The sequence below is a fragment of the Lonchura striata genome, chromosome 4 (genome assembly GCF_050655825.1).
Source record: "Lonchura striata isolate lonStrDom1 chromosome 4, ASM5065582v1, whole genome shotgun sequence".
Lineage (NCBI taxonomy): Eukaryota > Metazoa > Chordata > Aves > Passeriformes > Estrildidae > Lonchura > Lonchura striata.
In genome coordinates this window covers 31,013,842-31,021,325 of record NC_140706.1, presented here as the reverse complement: position 1 = coordinate 31,021,325, position 7,484 = coordinate 31,013,842, and positions in this window count along the sequence as shown.

The following is a 7,484-nucleotide window of genomic DNA, read 5'->3' as shown; positions in this document are numbered from 1 at the left end:
TGAAAGCTGTGGTACATCATGTGGGTGGGCATGAAATACTCACAGCTGGGAGCAGGGGAGACCATAGGGACCCTGCTGATCCTGAGCAAGCTACCGTAGAGTTAAACTTGTGGTAAATGAACAATACAAGGGAAATATGGAGAAATAAAACCATTGATTTTGAATTATCTGGAAAAGTTCTGCTCAGAGCATTCCTTAAGTTTTGTTGTCTTTGAAAATCTATATGTGTGTCTGTTAGTGGATATCACAGATCTAGCCATTCTCAGTTACAAAGCCTACTGAAACACAGTATAGGAATGAAATATTTTTTAGCTTTTTACACTGGTCCCTGGATCGAACTGTTCAATATACCCTTCATGCTTAGAGCATCTTTTTCTCTTTAACTCTGTAAAAAGAGATAGACAAAACCTGTTTGTTACAAGCTTTCCTTTAGACGCAAACCCTCTTGTGAGAGGTTGGCCAAATTAGACACTCCTGAGTATTTTACCTGAAGGTAAAATATAGAATTCAGGTAAATTTTGGACAAATTTTCGGCAGAGTGGTTAAAGCAAATATGTGGGAAGATATTTTTGCCTTTTCACAAGAAAATTTACTAATTATAGCCAAATGCCCTCCCAATAAAGAGCCCCAAACAAATATTCTAAACCTCAGGGGCTCTTAAAATAACATGCTTCACTCCAGGTACAGAGAAATAATGTCTAGCATTTAAAACACAGCATAACTATATATTTTCCTTGTTTGAGAGGTGACTCAGTAATATCTGAATTCAGATATAGCTGGACCTGAGTGTCAGCTCCTTAATGCAAGACCCTTTCTCCACTTGTTTCAACCATAAGTATGAATACCATTGCCTTCTGGAGATACAAATCTAACCCTTCTTCCTGTGTGCTTATGCTGAGGGGCAAGGTGGCTGTAGGCTCTTTAGCAGGGCTTTGGCAACAGAACATATTAACCTCAACTAGAGCTGAAGAAATGGAGGAGAAATGAGCTGCTGTCTGTGTGGGACTGAGGAAGCTTAATTTTGAGTCTGCCTCACTTCCTCATAGTGTTAAAATATTGATTGTGGGATTTTTAGGGTGGCAAGTAGAAAACCCATAGTGCAGCAATAGTGATGCATATGGATTCTAGTAGCCCTTTTAAGATATTGAGGACAGCTTAGAAAGGTTTGCTATATCCCAAGTAAGATCGGAATTTAACTTGAGGAATGCAGCTTCACATCTGTCTCTTGAAAAAGCTTCCACACTGAGCAAGAATTACCCTACACTGAATCAGAGGAAGCCTCAAGGCTATGAATTTGAGTGTCTGAAATACTTAAGACATAGTCTACTAAAAGACTTTGAAACCTTTATTAGGATATACTTTCTTGGACTTTATGCAAACCTCTCTTCTTCAGCTGCTCTCTACTTTTAGTAGCTATCTTCTGGTTTTCAAAATTCCTCACATTTTTCTTCTGTGCATACCTGACTCTGAGGTGGTTGTTGTTGTTGGCTTGTGTTTGCATGGTTTTGGTGGTTTCTGTTTCTGTAGTTGCTTTTGTTTTCTTGGGACATCAGGTGCATCTTTTGTCTTGATCTTTTCTCTTGCCCAGGTTAGTTGGCTTTCTGGCTTCCTCAGCTTCCTCCAGCTCTTGAGGTGGGCAATCAGTATGAGATGTGGATTTTAACACTTTAAGTGTCTAATCTAACTCAGCCAAAGGAAACTTTGTTCTTCTGCTTTCTAGGTGTTTCTGAACAGCTGGACTAAATTTTTGGAGGTGAGTTCTGTGAAATTTTAGGCAAGTGATACTGAACAGTGTTTGGCTTTAAACCAAAAAAAGCTCAATGCGTACAATTAGGTGCCAGTTTTCAGGCTAATTATATTTTTAGCCTTTTTCTCTGTGACTTGAGGTGTTTTTTCCCCAGTGAAATTCAAAGCAGAAGTTTTTGTTACATAAATGGCCATCATGGGATATTACTTGTTTAAAGAGGAGGCCCTTAAAATTTTATGCTATAAATTACTGTCAGTGCTTCAAGTTCTCTAGAAAAAGATGATATTACAAAATAATTTTTTGATGAAGAAGCATAATCTTTCCCTATGTGTTCCTTCAAAGTTAAATTCAAGCTCTGAAAGCAATTCATCTTGCTTAGCATGTTTTCCACTTGGGACCCTGGGGATTAAGGATAGAATGACTCATTCACATAATTGGGCTTCTCAGTGCTTTTTGCTCACATTGAAGGTTTCAACTCAAAGCATGTAAGAATACAAGAAACTGAGAAATGACCATCTGCAGCAAAAAATCTAGAAAGGCATATGGCAGAACTTTGATAATGCTAAATGAAACTGTTCTTGTTCTAAGCTCATGTTTCTACTGATAGCCTTTACTTCTGGGTGACTGCTGCCTGTGCCTAACTTGTTTGTGTGTGAAGTTTTAGATGTGCATTGCCAGGTTTAGCAATGGATGTTGGGCATTGGTAATTAATAAGCTTTTGATTATCAGCAAGTTTCCTCCTTACATGAGGGGAAATAATTGTCATTATCTTTTTCTTAAATGTTTTTTTCTGCAAGATCAAAGCTTTCCTGCTTTGCAATTGCACTGGATATTGCACTGTTCTTCTCTGATTTTTATTCAGCCCCAGTGCAGCTGTGGAAGATTGAGTAATGCTGCCAGAATTTATGTCTGCTTCAGCACGCCTCGTTTAAGAGGGGACTTAATCTATTTAGTATTTTTATGAAGGCTTGTGTGGGCTTGAAAGCCATTTAATGCTAAAATGGCAAGAGCTATGAAAAGAAACTGAGGTACCACCTCTTGGCTGTGTGACATGTGTGGAGTGTGTGCAGAGCTTTCAGTGAAACGTGTGGATTCCTTGTGTGGAGCCTGCAGGAACCTTGGTGTGGATGTTCACAGCTGATGTGTGCAGGGCTGTGATCCAGACAGTGCTTGTGAATCATAGAATCATAGAATGGTTTGGGTTGGAAGACACCTAAAAGATCATCCAGTAACAAGCCCTTGCCTTGGGCTGGGACACTTTTCACTAGACCAGGTTGCTCGGAGCCCATCCAGTCTGGCTTTGAACACTTCCAGACATGGGGCATGCACAACTTCTATGGGCAACCCCTTCCAGTCTGTTGCCCTCTTGTCCTGTCACTACAGGCTCTTGTAAAGAAAAAGGCTCTCTCCATCTTCCCTGTAGGCCCTGTTCTGTTGCATTGTGTGCTGCAACTGTGTTCCTTGTGTCCAGGGAGGGTGTAGCTGCTGCCACTGGACACGGGAATAAACAAGACAGATCTTTTCAGAAAGCTTGAGAATCCATTTATTACCCCCAGAGAGGAGGGGTGGGATGGAGAGGAAAGACAGGGCAAAGGCAGGGTCGTGGGGTTTTTATAGGGTGTTGCAGGCATGGAGTTAGGGTTTGGGTCAAGGGAGGAGTTATTAGCAAGACAAGAGAGGTAAGATCAAATTTCTGTCTCTTAGGAACAGGGGCATTCCACAATTCCCCTGTCTTTAAACTGATCGGTGCATGCTGAATAACTTATAATGAGGGGATTCTTGGGAATATGCTTTCATAGTTTACAAGAGTAAAATTAATATTATTAAGCTAAATTAACAAGGAATAAAAATGCATTTCAGATTAATTACAAAGGATAAAATAACAGAGATTATGATACTTGATGAAATGAATACATTTCCACAATTAGGTTGCCCCAACGCCTTCATTTTTTAAATTATCCAAATTTGAGCCTTTTGTCAGAGAAGAGATGCTCCATCCCTCTGATCAAATTGGTGGCCTCCTCTGGACTTGCTCCAACAAGTTGATGTCCTTCATGTGTTTTGGACCCCAGAGCTGGACACAGGGAGGGTCTCAGCAGAGGGGCAGAATACCCTCCCTTGGCCTGCTGCCCATGCTGTTTTGGATGCAGCCCAGGACCTATGTAGCTTCTTGGTCTGCAAGTGCATACATGGATGGCTCATATCCAGTTTCTCATCCACCAGCACCCCTAAGTCCTTTGTGGCAGGGATGCTCTTGATCTGTTCATCCCCATCCAGCCTGTGTTGATACTGGGAGTTGCTCCAACCCAAGTGTAGCACCTTGCACTTGGTCTTCTTAAATCTCATTAAATTCCCATGACCCTATTTCTGGAGCTTGTCCAAGTCCCTCTGGATGGCATCCTATCCTTCAGGTGTGTCAACAGCACAACTCAGCTTGTTAAGAGTGCATTTGGTGCCTCCATCTGTGTCATGATGATATTAAAATAATAATACTTTAAATATATATTAATAATTATTTAAATATTAAGTATTATTAAATGTTAAGTATTACATTATTATTTGTTACTTAAATATTAAATAGCACTGGTCCCAGTGGGACCTGAGGGACACTGCTTCTTATGTCCTTCATGACTCTGAGCTGTTGACCACTACCCTCTGGATGTGACCATCCAACCAATTCCTTATCCACCTAACAGCCCACCCATTAAATCCATCTCTCTCCAAAGCAGAGAGAAAGATTTTGTGGGGAACCTGCCAAAAGCTTTACCAAAGTCCAGATAAATGACATCTGTAGCTCTTGCCTGTCCATTGATATAGTCAGTCCAGCACAGAAGGAGGAAGAAAAGGCTGACTTACTCAAGAGCTTTTTTGCCTCAGTCTTCGCTGGAAACCTCTTTTTGTACATCTCTTAAGAGGATGGACAGCAGGATGGAGACTGGAGGAGCAAAGCCCCTCCAACTGTAAGTGAAGGTTAAGTTCATGGCCTCCCGAGGAGCCTGAATGTACATAAGCATGTGGGACCCAATGAGGTACAACCCAGAGTCCCGAGGGAATTGGCTGATGTAGTTGCCACAGCATTCTCCATGACATTTAAAAAGTCATGGCAGTCAGGTGAGGTCCCGGGTGACTAGAAAATTGGAATAAATACTGTCCATCTTTACAAATGGTAGAAAGAAGGACCCTGGGAATTACCAACCTGTCAGCCCCACCTCTGTGTCTGGGAAGGTCATGGGAGGTCATACCAAAAGCTGTGCTAAAGGCACAGGGAGAGCATGGCTTCTCCGGGGGCAAAGCTGAGGCAGGAGTCACGTGAGGCATTTTGTGAACCACATTTATTCAGCAATGGTCTGTCTGCAGACAGGTGTCAGTCACGACCCCTTCATACAACATGGACTAATTCCAGCAGCTGTCTTCCTTCAAGGGCTTTACAGGTAGATTCAAGGTGGAAGTAGAGCACTTCTTACCCCTCTACTCCAAAATGGAGCTTGCAGCTAGAAACAGATTTCATACCTTCTTTGGCTTGAGTGGATTCAGATTTGTGGGATCCACCAAGGGGTGGATTCACCCCTTGGGCAGTGCAAGAACTCTCCTTAGATATGGTTTATTGGGACAGTAGTTGTTTCACGGAGGCCATGGGTAGAACAGGGAACAGTGGCAAAACCATCTGAGTAAATATCCTTGGAAAAAGAGCCCAGATCTGGTACTCTGGTCATGTTCCTTCTACTAAGCATATATGTCTGCATCCTGGAGTTCTTGGACCAGCTGTGTAAAATATTGAATAAAAGAAGTTTCATAGGGTTGTCTGTTATTGTTTCTGCCTCAATTACTCTTAATCAGGTAGAATTGCAGTTTGTTCTCTGCTTTAAGATTAAGTGATTTCATTCACTCAAAATGTAGAATGGACAAAGCAGCAATGAGCTTGACTCAAATCTGCTCAATAAAACTTTTAAGTTCTACTAGCTCATAAGTATTTTAATATAGAAAAAATATACTTCCATGGGGGACTTAACTACAGTCCAGCAAAGGGCCAGTTGGATGATTAACAGACTGGAGCTGCTTTCATATGAGAGGCTGAGAGAACTGAGGCTGATCAATCTGGGAAAAAAAGAAGGCTCAGTGGGGAACTTGATGATGTTTATAAATACCTGAAGCTGTAAAGAGAGAGAGAGGCTCTTCTCCGTGGTACCCTTTGGAACGGGCACAAATTGAAACACATTAAACTACATCTCAACATAAACCTCTTGCTGTGACAACATGAAGACAGATAAACACTGAAATAGCGAGTATATGACTTCACTGAAATTCCTTACTTTAAAATGTTTGGCTTGTAAAATAAATCTCATGGCCAGTGTTTTTGAATGTGCTGGATTACTGTTGAGTTGAACAGCAATTCTCTGCTGTATCAGTCAGTTTTAATTTGGTTTAAAATGTCATCAGCTTCATCTGGTGTATTGCTGTAGCTCTGTGTAAGAAAATAGGATTGATTGCACTTACTGGACTTGAATTAGGCAATAAGAGCTCCCCACAAAGGAAGCATTTGTCCAACATGTCCTTGCTTTACACACCAACAGCAAAGCTGTTGAAAGCTGTGGAGTTGAAAATGCCTGCTATTTCCATAAGTGAGTGTTACAATGCAGCTTTGTTTTTCTGATGTGAAGTATAACCTTGGTGTTGTGTGTTGCCTAGCACCACAATTCTTGTGAAAAGGTAAAAAAATACATATACATATATATATATACATTCTTACACTTTCAAGAAAGCATTCTTTTACACCTACATAGGATTTCATTGTAGAATAATGAGACTGTTACTTTTCAGTTTGACGTTCTGTGTTAGCCTTCAGTTCACAGTAAAACAAATATAAGTATATTTAAGTGTTGATATTTCTGTCCTTCACACCTCTCAATTTTAAAAATCTGTCTTTGGGCCCTTCTGTAAATGAGTAACTTTATAAAATGTATTTGTAGAGCAGGTCTTCATCTTTTCTGGGATGAGAAATCAACTAAGAAGTGATGCAAATTTGTGCGGTGTCTTCCTCTTGCTGTCTCCTAACACTCATTCCTACCAAGTAGCAGAATCTTAAGCAGAATTTCCAAAAAGCTTAATCTTCCTCACTCAAGATGGGCCTTAAGCAGTGATGTGAACTACTACAGTGTGTGACACCCTTGGCTCACAGTTCTGTAAGATTCTTCTAAAGCTATTAAGAAAATTCTAACAGTCTGATGTACAAAAGGCACTTAGTTATTAGGGTGAATATTACAGTGGACAGCCAGAATGTGGGTTTAAACCTCCTGATTTTTTAGTCTTTTTACAGAAGTCATGAGATTCTTAACCTGCATATGGGCAAGTTAACAAGGAATGTCAGTGCCTGGCTATGTCCTGTAATCCACCCAATTTCCATTATACAGATGCCAAGCTGGGAGTTGTTCCATTTTGTATATAAATAGCACTCCAAATACAGTACCCTGTTCCCTAGATGGTAGAAGGCTGAGGCTTAGCTCTCATGATGGGAGAGGAATCTAATATTGTACATTTCCAGCCTACAGAACTTTCTAACAGTAGGAACAAAATGGAGGCAGAGCTGAAAGGATTCCAGGCTATATTAAAATTTCACTAATGTGCCAAGAAATCTGTTCTGAACTTAAAAAGGATCCCTCAAGCAAGAGGCAGAAGACAGTTACATTATTCCTTTAGCTTACCATCAGGCCAAATTTATGCTAGAGAACTCTGTTAAAGG